Raw genomic sequence first — 25,233 nt, 5'->3', positions numbered from 1 at the left:
CAGTGGTTCTCAACCTTTTTGTCTTCGCGGACCCCTTTTGGGCCGTCACGGACCCCACGGACGTTTAAGATCAAATTTAGCTCAATCTTCGCACAGTCATCATCTGTCTTGTGCAAATGATAACTGTAGGGCTAGCGATAAACAGCAAAAAAATGACTTTTCTTCAAAATGACCTCCCATTCATGTAAAAATTGGGTTGACTTTTATTATTTCAAAGCGAATTCTGCAATTGCATTTCTTGAAATACGTGGTCGTGCCTTGACAATCCGCACCTTCGATTTGATATGAACGAATGCTGAAAATCCATTTAGGCCAGTGGTTCTCACTTTTTTTATACACGATCCCCCCCCCCCCCCCTTTACGATAGTGAAAAATTTCGCGCCCCCTTATTGTCATAACACAAAATGAAGCCAGAATGCTAGCAAACCCAATGGATAGTTTGATTGCATGGATGGTTATGCTTGTTGATGAGAGAATTCTTCAATATGACATTCGGGCTAAACACATAGCAACAACCACGATCTGCAGGTAAGTCGCGCGAAGCGCGAAAATATTTTTCAGTTGACCACATCTTTGTTCCCTCCTTCAGATTCTTTCACGCCCCCCAAAGGGGGTGCGCGCCCCAGTTTGAGAACCACAGATTTAGACAAAGAAAGGTGGTGAAGAATGTAATAATAGCGGGTAATATTGAGCATTTTACGTCAAGACTTGTCATTTCTGTCCAGTAGCCAATCCTGAAGTTATTATGGAAAAGTGGTTATTGTATCACAGGAGAAATTGTATTTTTGTAAACATATCCAAGTGACAGTGATTAACCTTACTAATGCAACTATTTATTTTTTACATAATCCCCAACAAAACAGCAGAATATTTGTATCAGTAGGATATTGGCAATTATCAGCTAAAAGGAGTCTGCCCAGCAGGATATTTCATCTTTGATGGTCATTCTGTTGATGTGAGTTCTACTGCTGATGAAGAAAAACTGCCTCGTGATTTTCCTAATTTAAAAAAAATACAAATTTGGTTAAAAACGATCTTGTAAATTCAGAGGCCTCGCGGACCCCCTGGAAATGCTTCGCGGACCCCCGGTTGAGAACCGCTGTACTAAAGGATATCCCGAACTAAAAAACTCCGCCCATTATTACAAAATGGAGGCGTATATAGTCCAATCAAACTGCAACCACTAACTTTAGCGATTGCTTTCAAACGGAGTATCTATTTTCAGAAAGGGTGTAGCACAAGTATATATTTTCTTTAGACCAGAAAAAGAGTAGTCTTCCGTTCCCTTTCGAGAACCCTCATTCCTCGTCTTCAACTGTTGGTGTGCAGTGAGTTACCTTTTAAAGAGATAAAGTTGAGGGCCCATGAACCCGTATTGTGCCAATTTCCAAAGAAGAATATTATGGTTTACTGCAGGGCCGTCCAACCTGCGGGCAAAATGTGGCCCGCGAGAAAGTTTTGAGTGGCTCATAAGGCAATTCTCGATTTTAATCGTGATGTCAGGGAATTTATGCCAGGGAATTTATTGTGGACTTACAAGACCAACAAAATATTTGATTCGCCTGACCGCGGACTTCGGGATGTTGATGATCAAAATATCGGTTCCGACTTATTGGCGTAGCGAGGGGTCATCCCCATTTTCGTAGATGTTCGTATATGAGCATTAAGTGGAATATTTCGTGGCAAGTTCATTTGACTTGTTATTTTTTTCGCATTACGCGCGATTTATTGCCAATCGATTTCTTGCTTTTAGTATTGGTGCCTCTACCTGAAAAATAAAAATGCGGTAGTAAGAAAAACAATTATTACAAATTACCAATAAATTTAATTTAGGGTTGCCATACTTTTGGATTTTACCGGATACGTCAGTGTTCAAACTGCGTCCAGGAAGAATTGCTAAAATATGCTTATATGTCCGGGATTTTGAAGGCTTATAGAGAGCTCAAATTTTCTTCGTAAATCAACAATAACAATAAACCTATTTTGGGGCAGATTTATGCTACTTGAACATTTTCTTCACGCTGCGCGCGATTTAGTGTCACATCTAATGATTTTATTATGGGTAGCTCCTCCCTACCAAAAATGCAATCAAAAGTATAATCAAATACCAATCATTTACTGAAGAAATATGTAAGTGATGATTGAGAACGGTATATTCCTAGTGACTATTAAGGCAGTTTGTATGCTTTAGGTTAGTTGGTTCCCAACGTGGGCGATGTTACTTCCACAATATCTACCGCTAACTCAGATCACGTGGACGGAGAGGACAAAAATTTAATAGTAATATATATAGGAATCAATATTATTACCAAAATTTATTTACGAAATTTAACAATTTTGCACGCCTGGCTCGACTAGAAATTGGTTGCATGGACACTGTATAGCTAGTACTAGGGATGGTGGTGAACGTAAGGTTCACGTTCGCGTTCTGTTTGTGAAGCACGGAAATTTAGAGGTTCACGTTCACAAACGAACCTTGGTAGACTCTGCACTGTGAACCTTTTTCATATATTACAATTTTCAATTTATTATAACATCTTTGGTTGACATTTATTGCATTTCAACTGCGGGCCACTCTATATGCATGGCGCTGACAGCATAAAAAAACACTAAACGAGCATGCACCTTGACAATCTCGAAAATTTGTTACAAACGTTTGCTCAAAATCTCCAGCTTTCCGTTTGTGAATATCTAGTGACTCTCTGCTGTGAGCTTGGCCCGCAACGACACAACATCAAGAGCGAAATACACTACATGTAGGCAGCGAATGATGAATATTCAACCAATCAATTGAATTGGTATCGTTGCCTGATGAAAAAAACTAGCAGGTGTATGGGGTCAATCTTGATTTCATATGCTTATTGTAACATAAAAACAAAATCCCTGCGATTAGACTGTTGTCTACTGCTGTATAACTTGATAATGGGCTATATACTAATATCGGTAGCAAGTATAGCAAGCAATATCGACGTCGCGAAACTCAGACGCCGAATATATTGTCCGGTCTGGCCTAGACCGTTAAGGTGAAAGCTTATATTCCCTTGCAAGTCCTCGTCGAAATTGTTGGCAAAGCGACGGAATATATTGATTCTATGGAATTATTATATCATCTGATTTCTCAAGTTGATACATTTGGCGACGTTTAAAACGTCAATATGCACTTCAGCATTGTGGCATTATGTGGCTCGCCGACTCGTCACCAGGTACCGTGTCGTGTACATGTACAATCTGTACAATAATATAGGCTATCACTTCACTGAAATGAAGGGTTGGAATTAGCAATATGACGTCACGTGACGTCATGAGGTTCACGTCCGCGTTCACACAGAACCTTTCAAAAAGGTTGGCGTTCACACGAACCTGAACCTTTCAGAGGTTCACCCCATGCCTAGCTAGTACCCATAACTTGTGTCGATCGCCCTATGGTGGGCAGAAAGAGAATAAAAATTTAATAGTAATAAATAGAAGAACCAATATTGTTAACAGAATTCATTCAATAATTGTACCAATTTTTAGCGCCTGGCTCGTCCAGAAATTAGATGCATGTATAGTTAGTACCAATAAGTTGTGTCGATCGCCCTACGATGGGCACCAGACCAGTTTTTTCGGGGGTGTAGAGGGTGCTGTTACAGTCCTCGTTACAACACACAACCGCAGAACTGCACCAATATAACAGTAATCAAACGATCCGCAAGACAATTTCATTTGGCCGTGAAGAAGTCTGCTGCAGGCGAAAAGAGAATACCAATAGCCTAACAATCAACAGAGCTCTTGGAATGGTAGACTCTCCTGCCTGCTGTTACTGCCGCTACCCCGAAACTGTGGATGATTTCATTAATTAGTTGCCCTAAATATGACTTTCATCGTTCATTCCTTATTGATAAATGCGTTCAATTAAAAGTGAATTTCTGTATTGATGATTTGCTCACTGATTCTCGTATTATCTCATATGTCGTTGAATTTGTGTTATCGTGCAACCGCAATTTGTAACCGTAGTCTGTAATTTATTTCTGTTATTCTATTCTGTTATGTTCGTACGTGCATCAATTTATTTCTGTTATTCTGTAATTGCCATATATCACCTGATTGATTCCATTTCATTTTGCTATTGATCGTTATTTCGTGTTACCTCCTTTATTTGTGTACTATGCTCAATGACCGTGATGCGAAAAGCCGTCAGGCGATAAGCGCCAATTCTTTTTGTTAAGTAAACAACAACATCAGAGCTCAAATTAGAGGTCGTCCAATTGCCTAACTAATCAACAGACCATGTTGAAAAATCCACTCCTGTATAGAATCGACAGACAATAATCGCTAGTGTGACGTTATATCGGCCAGTGTTTTTAAACCGCATTTTAAATCCCGCATATATATAAATCGCAGGACAGGGGTCGGCAAACCCCGGTTGGCGTGGCACGTGGCACGCGAGATGATTTTTCGTGGCACGCTAAATAATTTTACGAAAACGACAACCGTTTTGTTTCACAACACGTCACATAAGTATTCAAAATGGAAAAAGCTAAAATTATATGATAAATAAACATAATGCAGATTCTTTTGGGGGCAGATTTTGGTTATCCTGAACTTTTTTCGCGTCCCGTGCGATTTACGATGACTTAGTTTCTTGATTTTGGGAAACCCACAATCGTGCTATACGGCAACCTAATATCGTATGAAACCGTTTGGCTGCTTTAGTCTAGGAGTGTGCACTGTGCAGTATTTGGTATGCGAATATTTTATGTCAGGGTGACCAACCTTGCCTGCTAAAGTGCCACATGAGATTTAAGAACCATTGCGCGCGCCATTTGAATGTTGATGAGCTTTTTTTAGTCGTCCTATAGCAGGGGCGGGCAACTTCTCCATGTCGGCGGGCCGGATATAGGAAAATTAAGTACTTGGCGGGCCGGATTGCTGAATCGATGCATTATTCGCCCATTTATCCACGTATACAAGGAATAAATCGTATATGAATGTATTTTAACGACAGCAATGCAACTTCAAAGCCATTTCTCGTCAATAATGACGAAGACAATGTGGATTTGAGAACAGCACTGTCATACAGCAGGGGTGGCCAATCTTTTTGCCAGCCACGGCCACATTTCGACTACTCATGTAGCCTGGCCGCATTCCAGGGAATAGTCGTAATGAACTAGCAGGACGCCAAATACTCATGTTAAAGTGTCTATGTCCATTTCCGGCGAACTCCGTATTAATCTATCAAATAATGTAAGCTGTTCATAATCGCGCCAAGCGCGAAAATTTTTTCAGATTCATTCATGAATTTCGTCATTAAAATTAGTAGTTCTACATATTATTTCTCATCCCATGTGATCAGATTCACCGGTAGAGTTGGTGGAGGGTCGGTCAGGGCAGGCCAATTATTATTAGTCACTTTGTTGCATGCTGTTCTTTGCATCTCTTGACCTCCCGTCAGGATTGTCGATATAATGAGGAGAACACGATTCCGAGTTGGTATTTCTATATGTGGCGCATCTGTTCGCAACTGTACTGTGGGGCTCTGATTGCAAAGTGCGCAACTATATCAAAATCGAAAAATAAAGTTGCATTGAATCGCGCGCTGCGCGAAGAAACTTTCAAGAATAATCAAAATCTTTCAAGAAATCGGGAGTCAAGTCGTAAATTCAAATTATACGTCGACGGCCGCCAACACCTACTAATTGAATTACGTGTCCACGGCCGCACAAATTTGCTTCTACCCCTGTCATACAGGTACCACCATGTCTGCTTCTCTCTGATCAATTAACACACGGTGCAGTCCTTCATTAAGATTTCAAGGCGTTCAATAAGCCAGGTACCCCCAATTTTCCAAGATATCAATGCATTAGGGTTAAGTAGGTGACGAGATAGCGTGGTTGTTAAACTGTGCGGCCTGTCTATCTCGATATTGAATTCATGCTGGTCGCGGCCTCGAAATTTGAAATTGGCCCGCGACCCGTTTTCAGTTGGCGACACCTAGCATAATCGGTGTCTTACAAAAGCCTAGAAGTGTGCGCCGTGCTACAAGTCGGCGGTTACGGAATCAAAATAGGAAATATCGGCCTGGTGTAAATGACCATTGTCGTCGACAAACACCATTATTACCACAAATGACATTAGGGTTCAGTACATCATAAATGCCGATAATGCAAGTCTTCCCGCTTCGACGAACTGACGCGTAAGCTCCACCCTCGATCGCTGTACATAATCACTAAAATGTATGTGAGCAAGTAGTGGGAAATCCCGGAAGACTGGGGCCGGTGGGCCACATTATCATGTAAGACGAAAAACTGTCCGCGGGCCGGACAAAATCCCTTCGCGGGCCGGATCCGGCCCGCGGGACGTATGTTGCCCACCCCTGTCCTATAGGATCGAACCGAATTAGGTAACGCTGAAAGCAAAACTTATATCACTACGCTTTAAAATACGCTTTAAAATTGATAACAACCATCTCATGAAAACTCTGTGTGCAACTGTGCAGTGTGTATTCATGTCCTGGTCGCGCGTAGCGCAACATTATTTCAAAGGTAATGAATGAATTTGAATAATAAATATGTTAATTGCATATATTGGCGGTCGCCTCTGTATACCACTGAGCTCATTTGGCAAGGACAGGATTATTCGGCGTTTAGACATAACAATATCGAAGGTTTCGATGAACATGTCTCTATCATTTTGTGCAAATGTTTCATCGCCGACGTACTCGATGCGAGCGCACAAGCGTGGTCGCATGTTGGGCGAGACGTTACGTCGTAATTGTGAATATAATTAGACTCAATTCTGTAAATTACGCGTCTTTATAATTTCTAGGGGGGCTCCAATACTAAATGTCAGAAATCGATTGACAATATATCATGTGAAGTGCTAAGAAAAATTTCAAATCAAATTAATATGCTACGAAATATTATATTTTATGGTCATCCACGAAGATCTGCGATAAGTATGACTGGCCCCTGGTATGGAACTTAAGTATACGTTCGACCCTGAGGAAGGAATTCTGAAGTGGACCTCGGTCGGACACGAACCGGCAACCTATATTGGCGTTCCAGCTGTCGATCATACTACTACGTATTGCTATCTCATAACATGATTTGCGGCGACACCACATATGACCATAGGCGCCGACTTGCGAGCTTACGAGGTGGCGGCCACCTCGTAAAAATGCCCAAACGCCCAATTAATTTGTGACCAGTAATTAGTAATCGAGCGAATCGATGCGACCTCGTTAGAGACGTCTTCGATTTCGATACGCGCGTGTGCCAGGCGTATATCCACGGGGGTTTCTAAGGTCGAACTTCCTTATTTGAAACGCGAAAACCCCGTCATTTTGAAATGATCATTCTAACTTCAATATTCAGTTGCAATTCAATAATCGTGTTATCAGTAGGGCAAGTTTTTGTTGCAGTTAAATCCGTGGAGAGTTGCATTTATTTTTGAAAAAAGTTGAAAAGTTGCAGAAGTTGCATTTTGACCACATTTTGCTCGGTTGACTAAAAAAAGGTCAATTTTCCGGCTCAGCTCTCGAAATACCCGTAAAAGCGTTACTTCGGTGCTGATTTACGATGTTTCAGTCAAATTTGGCCGTGTATTTCGCCAAAATCGAAAATACTTTCATGAAAAATCGAGAAAGTTGCAAAAAGTTGAATGGAAAAAATGGACAAAAGTTGCAAAAAGTTGCTCTATAAGATTCCTTCAAACAGCTTAAAACAGCATTCTACATATCTCACGAGTATTTAGGAAGCTGTCGGAAGCTGTAAAAAAAAGTTGCAAAAGTTGCAAAAACTTGCCCTAGTTATCAGTGTTCCGCGCGGCCGATTTTTGCGAAACGTGTTGTCAATTAGCGAGAAGAGTCTTTGATGATCTCCCGCTGAGACGGTTGCGAAATTGGTCATTCATTTCCCTGCGCGTGGCAATCGTCGCTAGCCTGATTTATCGCTACTCGAACGAGCCTGGTTTCGCAGGCTTGAACAATCGCATCTGCAATAGGCCCAGGTCCTATCTCATCCCATAATCGGACATTTTATTCAATTATTCAACCTGGTAATTTTCTTCCCGCTTGTCGCTACTCAATATCACAGTAAGCTTCTACATATATATATATAGATATGTTATATGTCCAATCGTTCATTGCCCATAAGTCTGATTGGCTGGTGTCGAATAGTCTTCTCCTCTCAATCCGAGCCCCACAGTACACCCGGGGCAACCACAGAGTAAAATGATGCACCCTGTGAAGAAATGACAATATGTGTGTGCTTTTCGCGAAAAAAATTCTTTTAGTTTAGTCAGGTATGTTCGGGCGATTACAATATCTATTGATGTACAATTCAATAATATGTTCATATTGAAATGCATTGAATATTCTCGGAAACACTCGTATGGGTTTTGTTTGTTCGTGGTATTTATGGTGTTTTGTCAACCACTATGGTAATTTACACCAGGCCAATTTTCTTCATTTTAAATTACGTAGCTGACGATTTGTAGCACGGCCCACTTCTAGGCTTTTATAAGACACCACTTACACGGGTGAGATTTCAAGGAGAAGCGTAGTTAAACCCCCAACACATTGGTGGGAATTCAGGAGTCGACCTCGTTGCAGCTGTGGAATATACGCTATCTCGCTACACTCGTCGGGGAATTAACCATCAACTATGGTGGTGAGTTGCAAAGAACATTGTAGGCCTATACCAACAATCGGGTCACTATAAATATGACGTCACCGGTATTAAATTTCTAATAATTTTATTTGATCGTCAGCTCGTACGGGGTACGTTCATCAATTGTGTCATTCTGTAACCGCAATTTATGACCTGGTTGTTTTTACTCCATTTGCTATTGATCGTTATTACGTACTAACTCCTTTCTTTGTGTACGATGACGTGATGCAAAGGACTTTCAGGTGATAACCTTCAAATGTTTTTGTTGATTATGGTGTTCTGTCCATATGGTGATAAATGAAGAGCTTCTGGGAGGTACAGAACTTCAATATACAATTGAATAGTATATTTATATTGAAATAAACCCGAATATTTTCGCCTCACACCAGCATGACGTCATATGGTGATAAATCTATCATAATTAAAGTGCACATTCTAAGAATTGATTGAAATTTATATAAGTATAACAAGCGCAGGTAACCATAGTTAGTACACATGACAAATATATACTAAAATATATATAGTGTCAATTCTACATTACATTAAAGATAATTTGGTATTTTTTTCATTCCTATTTCATTGCACTGTGTGACAATGCTCTTGGTTGCTCACGACTTCATCACAGAAATGACATTTCCACTGATGTGCGTAGTGGTGTTCTAGGCCGATATGTTACGTATGCAGCGATGTTGCCAATTGAAGTATACAGGGGGTCAAATACTATCGAAACTTAATTTCTCGTCGATTAATTAACTGATAGTGGCATGGAAAGGAGCGTACAAATTCGGTAGGCCAACACAAAAATATCACCTCTCAGTACCAGAGTTGGATCAATTACATTATTTCAGTTCAATTACAATTACAATTACAATTACTTTCATGCATGTTTCAATTACATTACAATTACAATTACTCCATGCTAAAAATATCAAATTACAATTACAATTACAATTACTCCTTGCATGCTTCAATTACATTACAATTACAATTACAATTGCTGCTGTTGAACATGTAATTGAATAATCATAAATTCAACCGTGCTCCTTGACAACCGTAGTGTCGTAATTAACAACAATTCAAGTATTCATGTTTCATTCATGATGCGCAAATACCCGTTAATTAATAAAAAGAAAAAACGTTTTCGAACTATTCCAGTATGCAGTATGTCGTTGAAAAAAGTATTATAGTATATGCACGTGTTAGATTTGCGTATATAGTAAATAAATAAAGAAATATTATCATTTTTATCGAGGGACGTAGGAATTAGGATGAGGAGTAAAAACAAAACCGTGCTTTGTCAGATAAAACGTTATATATTATCCAGTGGTCTGGTTAGTAAGCCAGACGAAGTAACGATGCAGCATCGTGATCTGAAATCGTATTGTAGATTGCCAACCCACGGATAGATGCACAAGATGTGAGTCACGGGTGAATGCACCGACAAACGTACTGCAGAGCCGGCTAAAAGCAGCAAACTTTGTGGTCCTAGAGCTGGTGATCCAAGCGTCCAAATTTGATGCATCTGGTCTTTATCGTAAGCTATTGATGCACTAATTCCGAAAATACAAATTAAAATCTCGTCAGGGCAATGTAACTGCTCCAAAATAGCCGTTCAAGGCCGACTGTTCTGAAAAGTGAGAGCGCCGCAGCAGCATGACCACAACAATGACCAATTACGCCCAGCGATTGTTCAGAACAATGCCGATTCCCAGACTTTCACGACTATTTTGGGATGGTACCATTGCCTGGAAATATACTTTTATTGCGGAATCAGTGCGATTAGGACCATACATATCAATTTTCGACGCTTGGATCGCCAGCAATTGGACTATCAATTCAGCAGTTCGCTTCTCGGCGTATCCAATCGTGAGTCACGTGTTGCGAATCCATCCGTTGGTTAGTAATCTAATAATTGTATACAATGGCAGCCGAGGCCAGCATAGCGGTAAAAATAGAAAACTTCGCCTGCAAGGGCGCAGTCAAGGGCTTCCGCGAATGGATCCATCAAATTCCTTGTCGACATTTAAAGAGAATGCATTATAAGTCAATTATTTTTTGTTGTGCTTGTCAGGTCTCAAAAACAATTTAATGTAATTGACATTGTAATTGAGCAAAATTTTTGTCAAATTACAATTACAATTACAATTACACAAAATAAAAATGCTTCAATTACAATTACATTACAATTACATTGAAAAATGTAATTAATTACATTCAATTACGATTACAAATTACAATTGATCCAACTCTGCTCAGTACTGAACTCGAATAATAAGAATTAAACACTCGATTCCGATTCGGCTACTTGAATCATCGTGCCCAGCGCTGCTTGTGTCTCCTTCATTGCAAGTTCAGTATTCTACCCCAATTTTCGGCAGAAGTAAGACTCTAAGAAGTGGGCCACAGAACATTTTTAGTCTGGAAAATGACCCACATCCGCAAAAAGTGGAAACCCCTGGATTAGGGCAATGATTTTGTTTTCAAAATCGAGAAGGCATACTTTTCGTACCGAGATGAGTGGTTAGATCTTGTTGTTCAAAATGGCGTGCAACTCTTGATGTAACATATAGCTATTAGCTGAATTCTCTTTTTTTGGACTAAATTTCCAACTATTCAGTCTGGCCGATATCTACGTTCGTATAATAGGGGACATGGACGGCAGAAGGCACTTGTAGTGTTCCGTGTGGAAGAGGCCTGCAACTCTACACTAGAGACTGCAACATAGCTAGTAGATGCGTCGGCAGTGATCGGTATTACAATTGGTGTTCTATTGCTGAGTGCGCCACAGACTTAACATGTCCCCCCGGGGAAATTCTTCTGCCTGGAGGTCCTGGACAAGAAGGTAAGAGTAGTATAATATATACGGTTTACTTATAGTATGGGTCGCGACCCAAACATGACACGCCGAACGACAATATGACTTGCTTATTAAATATGCCTATCTTTGGTTCCATGAAAAGATTTATCTAACATAACCATCTCTGTGAAGCTCATCTTTCTCGGGTAATACTCAGGTTTGGTGGAGGGGGGAGGAAGAGCTGGGCCAAACCTACTTCACCCCATAATTTATTTTAGAATAATTTATAGAAATGAATCTAACTGTATCCGCAATTGTGAAAGAACCGTATATTTTCACTATCATCAACGTTTTAGCATGTTGTTATGCGTTGCGCATGAGGTTTTCACCGGGACGCGACTGAACAAATTGTGGTGCCGAAGAAATCGGTTGCCATGAAACCTTGTATATGGCCGACAATGACAGTGGCTAATCGGCCAAATCCTTAGTTATTGATCTGTTCGGTCGTCGAAATGGTCGGTACCGACTACCGAATAGCTCGGTCCCTGCAATCTGAGCCATGCCGTGCTAATGCGGACCGCAAGGAAGTTACTGTACCTGGATTTTAAATCGCGTTCGTCACACATGCTTCATAGAACTCTGTTTCAAACAACTGTTTTTCTGCACGTTATATATTTCATACATGCCCGGAAAAACGTAGCATAGCAACATGACAAAATACAATATTTCGATGTGCGAGGCTTGGATTATGTGGTGCCTAAATCTCAGATATGGGCCGCGGTCGCAAAAGTTTAAGAACGAATCTCATATATATAATTAATTGTCCAAATTTCAAACGACTCGATATGACTTGTGACTCAAATGTTTAGTGACTTCAGCCCACCACTGATACACTCCCCGAAAATGTGATGTGGTAACATTGAAATGCATTTCTATCGGTGCGTTTAAAGCAGAGTGAATATTAATGTGATGTTATTGATGTGTAGACTGACTCCAGAAATTTTCGTTCCGTATTCACACGTATATCTAGTTTCTGGCGGACCTGACGTCATTCACGTATATTACACGTATTACACGCGACAGCCTGTCTTGTAGAGAATGAGGCCACAAGACGAATAGGTTTGATGTTACAATTCCAACGAAATATATTCTTTATTGAGCCAGATATAATTTCGAATGTATTCTAACTTCATACGCAGATATCTATTCAAAATAATACGAAAGTATAGTAAAATGGCGTTACAGTCCTTATTAATCTTTCTCATGCGAAGCATGAAGCCCTATCAGGTGCTTCTCGGGAATTCGTTGTTATCGTGAGATAAAACGTGATCATTTGTCTATGTCAATCAATCAATCAATCAATTTATCCGATTTACAATATGCTGTGATGAATATATTCCGTAATAATGTGTGTGTGGGTGTGCGAGATGTTAACACGCAGATATGAGTCGCACTCTAGAAGTTGGGAAACCACTTATCTTGATGAATCTGCAGCACATATAGTCGCCGCTTTAATGTTAATTTTAGTGTGACTGAAACACCCAACCATTGATATTCTGACGCCGTTTTATAAGCTGATGCTTCTCTATAAATCTTTAACTTGTGAGTGCGCAATGTTTTCTTTTATTTTCTGCTATGCTTATTGTTTATATTTAAACATGTTCCTGTTTCAGACACGTGTGAGGCTCCGGCAGGATGACTTTGCAAAGCATACGGGAGCAAAACAGATTTCGCCAAGAGAGTCCTGATTTCATTCTCGTCGAAAATACAGTCAATTACGCTATGAAAGTTAATTTGTCATGAGTTATGATATCAGTTGTGCTTTTATTTCGACGACCAAACGTAAAAAATACCAAAGATACCTCAGACTAAAACGTTGCGTTCACTTTTACCAAATGAAGGCGTATATAGTCTAGGCCAGGGGTTTTCAACCCGCGGCCCTCGGGCCGCATGCGGCCCGCAGACGATTCTTTTGCGGCCCGCGACATCTTTCAATATAATCACTACTGGCCCCATATCGTTATGGAAGACCGATGTGTCACATTTGTCGAAGAACAGTTGTTGTAACAAAGCCTAGAAGCTTGAGATGATAGCACGATAGTTTCATCTGGAGTTATACATATAAAACGTTGCTAGCTTGGTTTCAAGCCCAGCAATCCATATTTCGAATCATTTTTAAAATTGCTGACGACGTGACAGACGCATTGTTCAAAATTGCTTGGAATATCGCTAAACCCAAGAATCTGCTAGAGATGGCATAACTTCAATAAAACTTTAACGTACTGTGCGAATATTCGTTGTTTCCGGAACTTAGCAGCAAGTCCTACATCACCTGACAAATTTCGAAGCTACAGTTGTCTGATTCAACAGTCACCAGAAGAGTAACAGCGATCTCAGTCGATCTTTTATCGCAGGTTCTGTAACACGTTGCCACGTAGACTACTTTAGCCTAGCATTGGACCTATCCATCGATGCACGCAGTGCACGCAGTGCACACACATTGCATAGCTAATTATTCAGATGCTTTTTATCAGAGTGGGCATGGGCATAGTTCCTGAGGAAATGCTGACGGGGCAAACGCGGGAAGAGGACCAGGACATCAATTTGACAAAGCTGACTTCTGTAACTATTGGTGTAGGGCTCCAGCCATGGAAGGAAAGGAGAAGAGTTGATTGATTTGCTCAGAAATGACCCCCAGCGTCTCAATTCTTCTCATATCATTGAGAGCTCGAAGTGATAGGTGGAAGGGTTTGACGGGTGCATATATTATACCGACATGGCAACGAATGGAATGTACGCTACATGAAGGGATTTACTTGCGCCACTTGAAGATCGATATTCTCACAAAAAAAAACAGCAACTGCAAACTTACGAACGCTCTCCATTAATGCTTTTGAATGCATAAAGATGTAGGCTACTAAATGCCGAATAAGACTGATAGATAAATAGGCCTAAATTTAATAGTAGCCCACAAATACATGGTGATGATTTTCTGCGGCCCGCAGCGTCTTTTAGTGTGAAAATGCGGCCCGTTATACGAGGGAAGTTGAGAACCCCTGGTCTAGGCTTACCATATTTTGGAAATGTAAAAAGAGGACACTTTTTCAGAAATTTCAGACATGCAAAATTGGAGAAGAATTCTCAAAAACCGGTAAATTTTTCCCACTTCGTGATCGGTTGACTAAAATAAAAATTAAATAAAAAAAGGTCATCACTTCCGTTCAGAGCTCAAAATAACGTTTTTCTCTCCACATTGCCAGGTGGATGACTAAAAAAAAAAAAAAAGTCTTCTTTTCGCTCAGAGCTAAAATAACCGCTTTTCCCTCCGAAATACCCGCCGAAGCTTCACTTCAGCGCTAATTTGCGACATTTCACTCGCAATTTCCTCTAAATCTGACCTAAATTTTCAAAAAAGAGGACAAAATCTCAAAAAAGAGGACAAAAGGGCGTCCTCCGAGGACACTTTCAAAAAAGTCAAAAAAGAGGACAAATCATCTTAAAAGAGGACGTATGATAAGCCTAATATAGTCCGAACCGACTGTAACCACTGATCTTAGCGATTGCTTTTGAACGGATGTATCCAGTCTAATCAGGGGTGTAGCACATGTCTATAATTTATTTGAACCAGAATGGACTAGTCATTCCGTTTCCTTTCGAGAACCCTCGCTCATCATCTTCAACTACTATATTTTCAATTGTCCATGCGGCGCAGTCCAATACATTATTTTTACATAACAACATAAGCAGTAGTGGCCCTGCTAGGCGAGACTTGCAAGGGGCTTCCTATGAGTATGTGGTCGTATCTTCTGGGAAGCCCCCTTTTAAATCGAATAGTTTCAACCTATTGTTAGTGCGCCATACGGAGCGGTAAGTGTATGACACCATAGTGTCCTATATGGTGTCGACACAGGCAAATCTCACGCCTCAGTGAAATTGTATCACGTCACAATTTCCATTTGGCTACAGGCAATTTGACGGTCATTTTTGTCCGGCTTGCCGAGCATTAAATTTGGTAAAACGGGTATCAATCGAAAGCTGACTCTGCACTGATTACGAAAATATACATTTTATTCCGCTCGTGGCCCTGGAACTCCCACAATCAGCCTCGAATTTTTCATTGTTATGGAGATTGGCATTGGGACGCAACAATGCTGAACAATGCTGTCTGGCTCTTTTTCTCTTGAGCTACTCTCTCGTTTCGACAGACAGCGAGTGGCGAGTGGTTAAACACTGCAGCCACGACACCAATGGTTGCTGGTTCTAGTCTCGGCTCTGCCATGTTTCTATGTGTCGGAGGTTTATCTGGGCTCCTCATCGCCGATCCCGCTGTAAATACAGCGCCTTGAAAAGCCCAGAATAAGAGAGAGCCGAACTCGGGAAAGATGGCAGCTAAAGACAAGAAAAACGAAGCAAGACCGCAAAAGACATTGCGTTAATGCAATTAATTTGCTGGGCGCAAATAACCATATAGGCGATAAGGGCCAATGTTGTGAATAAAACAAAACAAACGAAGTCCAAGTATATTCGCAATGATTGGAGAACGGTATATTCCTAGTGTCTGTTAAGGCCGTTTGGCGGCTTTAATTAAAGACAGTGGTACTCGACTTGAAGGTGATCTTACTTTTTCATACGGATCGCGAAGGCCGCGTGATCAGTTTTTAAAATAGACAGTGAATAAATCGGGACCAATTCGGTGACCTTATCGTTCTAGAATTTAGCTTACTAAACTTTGAGGGGGGTCACCGAGCATTTTCAAATTGGGAATTGAGACGCGACCATAAAAAGATATGCGCCAGATATGCCAGATATTGCGGCCCATAAATAGTGTTATCCGTGTTACAAGAACATGACATAATGATTTGGAATTATGTGTCCTGCATTTTCAAAGTCCTCACTCCAAATCTACCGCTAACTCAGATCACGTGGGCGGAGAAAGGGATCAAAATTTAATAGTAATATATGGCAGAACCAATATTGTTAACAGAATTCATTCACTATATTTAACAATTTTTAGCGCCAGGCTCGACTAGAAATTAGATGCATGTATAGTAAGTACCCATAGGTTGTGTCGATCGCCCTATGGTGGCACCAGACCAGCGTGCTTTGTTTTAAGGGGTGTAGGGACTGACAAAGGGTTGCTACGGTCCTGGTGAGCACACAACCACAGAACTGCACCAATCTAACATCAATCAGACATACGACCCGCCAGACGATTTCATTTAACCCGTGGAGAAGTCTGTTGCAATCGAAATGAGAAAATACCTAGCCTAGCAATCACCAGAGCTCAAATTAGAGGTGGTCCAATAGCCTGGTTAATTCACGAACCATGTTGGAAATTCCACTCTTGTATACAATCGACAGATAATCATTGCTAGTGTGACGTCATATTAACCAATAAGTTTATACCTTTTTCTATATCCCGCTATCAGACGCTAAAGAGTCGCCGGATTTTGATTCATGAAAATGCGGTAACGCTTGTGAATATATATCGTAGGATTTGTGACCTGTTACCTGTGACCTGTGAGCGGCAGGTTCCCCCTGCAATTAGCTTGATTTAAGGCCAAAGTAGGTACGAGCTGCATGTTGTCCGTTTTTATATTTATGTCGGCATGAGCATGATTGTGCTATACAGTGGTTCTCAACCTTTTTGACCCGCGGACTCATCTCAAGCTCGCCTTTATATCCGCGGACTCAAGCTATGTATTACCGAAAAATAATTTTATTTTATTTCTATCCAAGATAGTTTAATACGGAATCAACGAAAAAAGCAAGCAATGTTTTCACTCAACATCCACTCAATGAGAGCATTGTCCTTCAACTTGCTTGACAATTTTATAGAATTCCGGAATTATGGTTGTCAAGGCCTACGTCTGATGTCATCTTACGGTTGAAGACTATTGCGCTAATTCTTTTGATCATCGTCAGAGTTGAAAAGCCAGATTCACACAAGGATATATGGTTGGAGATGGCAAAAGAGCTATTGCAGCTTGCTCGCAAATTTCTGAAAGACTCTGCTTCATCGACTGCACATTTGCCCAAAATTGAGTCAAAGAAGTCTTTCGAAAGGCCTTCATAATATTTTGTGATCGAGAATACCTTGATTGACTAATCCAGTGCTCTTCAACCGGGGTTGTCGTACACCCGAGGGTGTACCAGAATTTTCAAAGGGTGTACCACTCGGATGGGGTGTACAGGGGTGTACCAGATCCATATTATGATGAACCGATGATACGATGACTATAGCCATCACAAAAATACGTCAGTTTATGCTTCAAAACAGAATGACTGGATGTGTAATATCGTACAATGTGATGTCATAAGCGAATGTTTCTAATTATTCAACCTTTGGTAATGGACTTATTACTTCCTTTTCGAGTAGAGCAGGGTGGTGTTAGCATGTGTTCAGCTTGCGGTATCTGTCTGATGATTCTCGAGGAAACCAGCGCTAAATCTCGGAAATTTTGAATTTGTGCTTCCTGCGGCCAGCTTATGAATAGTGCAGAATACATAGCCTACTTACGCAGCCACGGGCTCGAGTTTGCGAACCACTGCGTTAGATGGTGGTCCAGTAACCTCGAGCCCTTATTCGTATTATCATTTACTATACGTTGCAGCCTTGCTCAAATGTCCATCCTTATTTCGGCTACGTCAGGGGTGCTCAACCTGCGGACGTACGGCCTCATTCAGCCGCATAACCATAATTTTGCGATCTTCTACACATATTTAAATTAGCGTGCGTTGGCGGCCGTCATTATGTAACCAATTGTTGCTGGTTCTAGTCTCGGTTCTGCCATGTTTCTATGTGTCGGAGGTTTATCTAGGCTCCTCGTCGCCGACCCCCTTTTAACGTAGCGTCTTGAAAAGTACAGAAGAAGAGTTAACCGAGCTTCAAAGTCAGCAGCAAAGACCTGAAAGTGGACGCACGTTAGCGAGAGAGAATGAAGAATGGGAGTGCGCGTGCAAGCAAAAGTCGTCCTCATTACCCAAAGCAAAAATACTAAACTTTAGGAAATGCATTGTCGTGGCGCACAAATTCTAAACAGGCGATTATCACCACTGCCATTATGTGTAATAAAATATTATTAATAACAATACAAACAATCCTGGTGGGAGGCCAAGAAATAACAACATGCAACTAAATGATTAATAGGGACCGCAAGATGCATCATCATTAATATTGTACCTAATATTTTCGAAAACACCCTCCATCAGCTCTACGGGTTAATCTGATCACGTGAGCCACGTCATAGTAGTTCATGATCTACATACTTGGATGTCGGTCACAAGCGTTGTACTAGCGCAGTGGTTCTCAACCGGTGTGCCGCGGCACACTAGGGTGCCATTTACGTCTCGCAAGTGTGCCGCCAGCGTTTTGTTTATTGAAATTTTGAAATTATGCGCAAAATAATTCTAGTCTATAGCAAACGATCAATAATCTAAATCGAGCTTGATGTGAAGTTGGTACATTTGGACACCAGCGAGAAATGAACTGCTTCGGAATTGACGTTCGCGTTTACAAATTCGAATTACAAGTATGGTATTCGACATTGCGATTATTAGGTATCGTGCCGGAAGTTCCGTTAAAATATAGGCTTGTAGCACAACGTTGTGTTACTGTCGACCAGTGGTGGCCTTACGATTGGGGGGGCCCTAGGCGAAACTTCTGGGGGGCCCTCCTTATCTATATTATAGCAACTTCTGGGGGGCTACGCCCCCCAGACCCCCCTCACTAGCGCTTAACGATACATTTATTGTTCTACACCACGTATACACTGTTCCGGTAGTGCTTTCTCTGTACATCATGTTGAAACTTTCAGCATATAAAATAATTGTAATGTCATGCCACAGTACAATAATCGACTTGGCATATTCGAAAACAAGTGACTCGAGTGAACTACAGCGCGTGTCCAGACCCACCTATGTAGAAGAATTATGGGATGTAGCATGACATAATAGTATAACAAGGCAACTGCACGCCAAATATACCACTTAAATCCGGAAAGCTGTCGGCTGACATTAGTAATAAGCCAGCACACCACGTCAAGGTTTCAGCCAGGTGCTGGATTGGGCCTATCTTTTTGCTATAAGTAGATTTTGTTGCATGATAAGGCATAAAAGCAAAATGTGCGGCAATGTGGTACAACACCAGTAATACCACAGGAACACATCAGTACTGGTATCACCTGTGAAGAGCTAGTTGCATGATCTGTAAGAATATAGCTTCCAATACAACATCCATTGTAATATAATATTTATTGAACTCGGATAATTTTTGGGTGCCTCTCTTCAAGAGTTAACTGCACACCTAAGGGATTTAAATTGATTTAAAAGCAAAATCAAAACGGCAAAGTATGACGCAACAATCAAAATCACAAACCATGATATTCGCATTGTAACAATGACAACAACAACAAACTTTGAAGTATACGGACATACGGTACTATAGTAGCAGCGCAATTTGTAAATAAACAGTTACACACACGAAACAACACGCACTAATGAAAAAATTGTAAGTTATAGAAAAAAAAATTTTGTCTGTAAGAACTTGCCTGGTTGGATTGAACCTAAAACGCCGCAACTAGCATAGACAAAAGACCACTACAATCAAATACAATACACGTATTTGAAAGCACTGTTACATCATTCAAGTCTACAAGGCAATATAGTTGGTGGAAAAACAGCATCATCCTCAATTTGTGCAGAACATTCCTGAGCTGAAATAGATGGTTGAATATTTGTGTCGCAGTTCAAAATTTGCATTGTCACTTTCTTTCCAAATCTGAACCACTTCCTTTTCTGAGATCCTGACTTACATTTAGCATGTACTCGCGGCATTGTAACAGATACTTGACTGCAGTAATTAGGAGATACTGATGCTACCAATTACAACATAACATATAACTGAGTGATACCAAACTCATCGTAGCTAATGAAAGGTACGGTTGTCAACTGACGAGTGCCCCTTACTAAATATGCTGTTTACCGAGTCACATTTATATTGAACTGGTAGCCCATTTCAAGAGTGTAATGGTCAAAATTGTCTTATGCAACACCTGATCTTAGGGCAAATTTTGGTTGCAGTCAAATCCGTGGAAAGTTGCACATATTTTTCATAAAAGTTGAAGTAAAAAGTTGCATTTATTTTTTATTTAATTTTCACTAAAGTTACACTAAAAAAGTACATTTATGGATAAGTTTCATGACATTATTAAGGTATGAGATACTCGAATCGATGCGTATCCAAGGCACTGTCGCAAAACTCAGTGTTGGCGCCTTCAACAAAATCAATAGCCTGAAAAAATTGACCCAGTAGTAGGCTAATATAATTTACGGCGGTCTAGCCTGAATGTATGTCAACTGAGAAATGACCTCAAATTTAAACGACAGTGATGATAATCAAGCGATCTATTTACATAAAGTACCAAATATTTCCAGTAAAAAGTGAGTTGCATGAAAAATCGAAAAGCTGCAAAAAGTTGCTTGAAAAAATGAAGAAAAGTCGCAATGTAAGATTCCTCCAAACAGCTTAAAACACCATACTACATAACTTCCGAGTATTAAGGAAGCTGCCAGAAGCTGTAAAAAAAAAGTTGCAAAAACTTGCCTTGTGATCATTTAATTCTTTCCTCTGCCCTGCTGAAATTGATTCCATTGCTAATTGTTTGGTCACAATTTGGTCTTTTTCTGTGACATCACATTAAATTATCAACCTCACAACAAATTGAATATATGTAGCCTTTCGTACACCTTTCTCAATGATAGCCATTCAAACCTTTCAAGTATCGACATAGATTTTTGAGGCATAAAATATCAGGCATCAGGCCGCTAGAAACTTTCCTGCATGCAAGATGTATTGCATATCTATCTATAGTACACCACCAATTAAAAGACATCCACCTGTGATAAAAAAAACACTTTCTGACAACACCATAAACACTTTCTGACTGACTGTACCGGGTGCACATTGAGCATGGTAAAGCTTTGAAAATACGCTGCTAATCCGCAGACAAGAAATGAACAAATTTACCATCATGCCAACCCTGAGAATGGATTTCCATTCAGAAAAGGCCAAATTCACAACTTATATGTTGAGTCAAGAGAATGGCTCAGTAAACAACAATATATAGGCTATAATAGCCTATGCTTTCATTGGCTTTCAAATGACTATTTCCTTTGATATTTTGGATATTCAGGCTCAGTGTGGACACGGTTCATTATCAATTAACATACGGTATCATATGAAAGCTGGCATCAAGAGCTAGCAAGTAGAATCTCACAAACTTATACTGGAAAATTTTGATGCACTGAAATATACACTGCTGCCACTAGGAAATATATACTCAATAATAATTCATTCCATGTTACGATATGACCTCATTAACATAAAATCGAAGTAGGCTCTTTTAACAAGCACAGAAATTCAATTATCGAACACCGTTTACAAGACAATATTTTACATGGGTAGGCCTACATGTATTTTCACGGTTATTCGCAAAATGATAAACTAAAATTGGCATAAATGGAGGGGGGCTCATAAAATCAAAGTAAGCTCTATTAGCAGGTGCAGAAATTTAATGATCGACTACTGTTTACGGTACCATATTCTACATGGGTACATATATTTTCACGGTTACTCGTAAAATGACAACTAGAATTCGCATAAATGTATAAGGGGGGGGGCTCATAAAATCAAAGTAAGCTCTTTTAGCAGATGCAGAAATTTAATGATCGACGGTTTACGGTACCATATTCTACATCGGTACATACATTTTCACGGTTATTCGCAAAATGATAACTAAAATTCGCATAAATGTAGGGGGGGGGGCTAATAAAATCGAAGTAAGCTCTTCAAGCGGATGCAGAAATTCAATGGTCGACTACTGTTTACGGTACCATATGCTACATGGGTACATGTATTTTCACGGTTATTCGTAATATGATAACCAAAAATCGCGTAAATGAAGAAGGGCCCCCCCTCATAAAATCAAAGTAAGCTTTTAGCAGGTGCAGTAATTTAATGATTGACTTCTGTGTGCGGTATTACATTCTACATGGGTACATGTATTTTCACAGTTATTTGCAAAATGATAACATTTGCGTAAATGTAGGAGGGGGGGCCCTTTAGCTAATGGCAAAATAGATAGAGATCATCAAATCAAAGTGAGCTCTTGCAACTAGCGCAGAAATTTAATGATCGACTACTGCTTACGGTACCATATTCTAAATTGGCGCATGGATTTTTGTGGTTATTCGTAAAATGATTACTAAAAAATGAGATTCGATGTCATTACGGTACAATACCATATTCTTTATGGATACAAGGATTCCGCGGTTATTCAGAAAATGGTAATGCTTGAAAAAAAGCGCGTAAACTGGAGAAATAGTTGGAAAAAGCGCGTAAACCGAGGAGGGGGGGCCCTCGAAAGCGCGTAAATCAACCAGGGGGGGCCCTAGGCGACCGCCTACCTCGCCTACCCCAAAAGCCACCACTGCTGTCGACGAATATGAGAATTGAGAAGTAAGGTGCATCAAATTTTATTCGTCAACAAACCTCTTCGTCGCTGAGGTTATAAGCTTGGTTTGTTGGAAGTACAATTAAATTGCGGGTGAGTGCCAGTAGAGCTATTGAAGTATGGCTATAGTATCCTCATGCGTGCTGCCAGAGGTGGTCAGTAACGAAGTACTTCTACTTTTTCGAAGTACTCAAGTAGTTTTCCTCTACTTCTGGTACATACTCAAGGTGATCTGATTTTTTCTATTTCTACATCTACTTCATAATATTTTGTGATCTACTTACTTACTTCTCGCTATTTTCAGTTTGTCAAGTAGAAGTAGTTCAATCTTCCAATCAGGAAGATAGCCTGAGGAATTTCGGGGCTGTTTTCACGGTGTATCAACATTTAATTTCTATGAAAGTTGAGTAAAGCCCAGAATTTTCGTCGCGCTTAGCGCACAGGGGATACGGTGTTACCAGTATGATTTCAGGAAAGTATCGATGAATATAATTTAGGTTGCGGGCTGGCGTGATTCCGTTCACGAAGGGACATCTAGAACTAGATATATCTGAGTTCACACCACATTGTCGCCCTTCGCCCATATGAAAGAATTCATCGCAGTATATATGGCTCATCATAACGTTTGAAACTGATGTTTCGCAATCTAGCATTTACTTATCACATTGTCCAGCATGTTCATGGCGTGTCCTAACCTGGAAAGGTGGACTCTGACATTTTTTGTTAGTTTTAGAGCTGTCTCAGCATACCACCTTCTGGACTAAAGGCCTGAAAAACGTGTTCCACTTTTAGAACTAGTATTTATGTTTCATTTTCAATTTCCAATATCATATACTTTGAGTTATAATTATTATCAGTTCTTTTGTTTTGATAACATACATGTTGAAGCATAAAAGCAAGTATAGTAATGCCTTTAATTTCCGAAAATAAAGCTACAGAATATAGCATTTTTACGGTCCACCATATTTTCTATTACCGTTTACTAGTCGCGCAAAGTGTTTACACCGTATCCTATACAACTGCTCCGTATTGCTCTTTGACTAAACTACGGACCTTATATTATGGGGGATGCCGCCATATCATGCTATTTTCTAAAACGTGCTGTTCGAGAAAACAGGATAAGTATCGCATTTCCATATCAATCATATCATTTTCATCCCATGATGTGGACGAATGCCTATGCTATCGAAAATTGGATACCTGCTGGTATGCATCAATATGAATCAAGCTCGTCACCTTTCGCATAGCTCAATTTGCACCTTATACAATCCATGTGAACAAATTAGGATCGTTTTCACAAATACTTCCTTACTTGAGTACTTTTAAAGTCAGTCAATTCTACTTCTACTTCAAGTAGTTTTAGGTTGCTTATGGAAGAAGTACTTCTACTCGTACTTGAGTAGATTTTTTCGTCGCTACTTCTACTTCTACTTGAGTAGCTTTCTTGACTACTTTGACCCCCTCTGCGTGCTACACGATCTCCGTGGAAATGCATTGTATAGTCTGGTATATAGCATACACCTCTACGCCTCCGTAGTCGTTAGCGGCGAACGTACTTGACCTCTTCGACCCAATGCGGCAGTGGGCAGATTTATTGTCTCACAAATCTAATGAAATAGTATTTATGTAAGGAAAGCCCGAAGTTTCTGTGAAGTTGTATATAGCGTTGGGACCCCGGGAAATCCCGATCCCGGGATCCCGGGATTCGAAGCAATCCCGATCCCGGGATTAATCGCAATGAAATCCCGGGATTTGTGAACATCATCTACCAAGGCTTACGTAGCGTCATGTCTCTTATTTTGGTAATGAAGCAGTGTTACAAACTCGGCTGATTGTCTAAAACAGTGGTTCCCAACCTTTTACGACTCATCGCCCCCTTTTCAAACTCCACACCGATCGTCGCCCCCCAAATATTGGGAACCGAAAAAATGGGCATACAGACTGAAATCACCGGCGAGTTGACTAATGAAAAGAGTCAGCTTTTCGGTTCGACCTCAAAATTACACTTTTCCAGCTTAATTTTGGTGAGTTGACTTTCCAGCTAAATTTTGGTGAGTTGACTAACAAAAGTGGTGATTTCTCTGACTTGATTCACAAAGGACCGTAACAGCACTTCGTCAGCCCCCCCCCCCCCTTCAATACGTTGGTCTTGACCCTCCTCCATAGGGCGATAAAGCAAACTTTTGCACCCCACAGACCCTACTCCCCCGATACCTCTTTACCGCTACTTCTCAGCACAAATTGTTGGACTCTTTAGTTAGTCGGCTTAATT

The 25,233-nt window shown here is 40.4% G+C and overlaps 1 long non-coding RNA gene across 1 annotated transcript in view; it reads right to left on the bottom strand.

Annotated features, from left to right (window-relative positions):
- LOC145446576 (uncharacterized) overlaps positions 1–25,233 on the bottom strand; it is a 219,604-nt gene that overhangs the window by 126,562 nt on the left and 67,809 nt on the right. The gene's annotated exons all lie outside the window — the stretch shown is intronic.

This window comes from Botryllus schlosseri, chromosome 9 (assembly GCF_051294905.1).
Source record: "Botryllus schlosseri isolate E-star chromosome 9, Bs_hap1, whole genome shotgun sequence".
NCBI lineage: Eukaryota > Metazoa > Chordata > Ascidiacea > Stolidobranchia > Styelidae > Botryllus > Botryllus schlosseri.
Note: the sequence above shows the minus strand (reverse complement) of the source record. Positions and strands in the feature narration are given on the sequence as shown.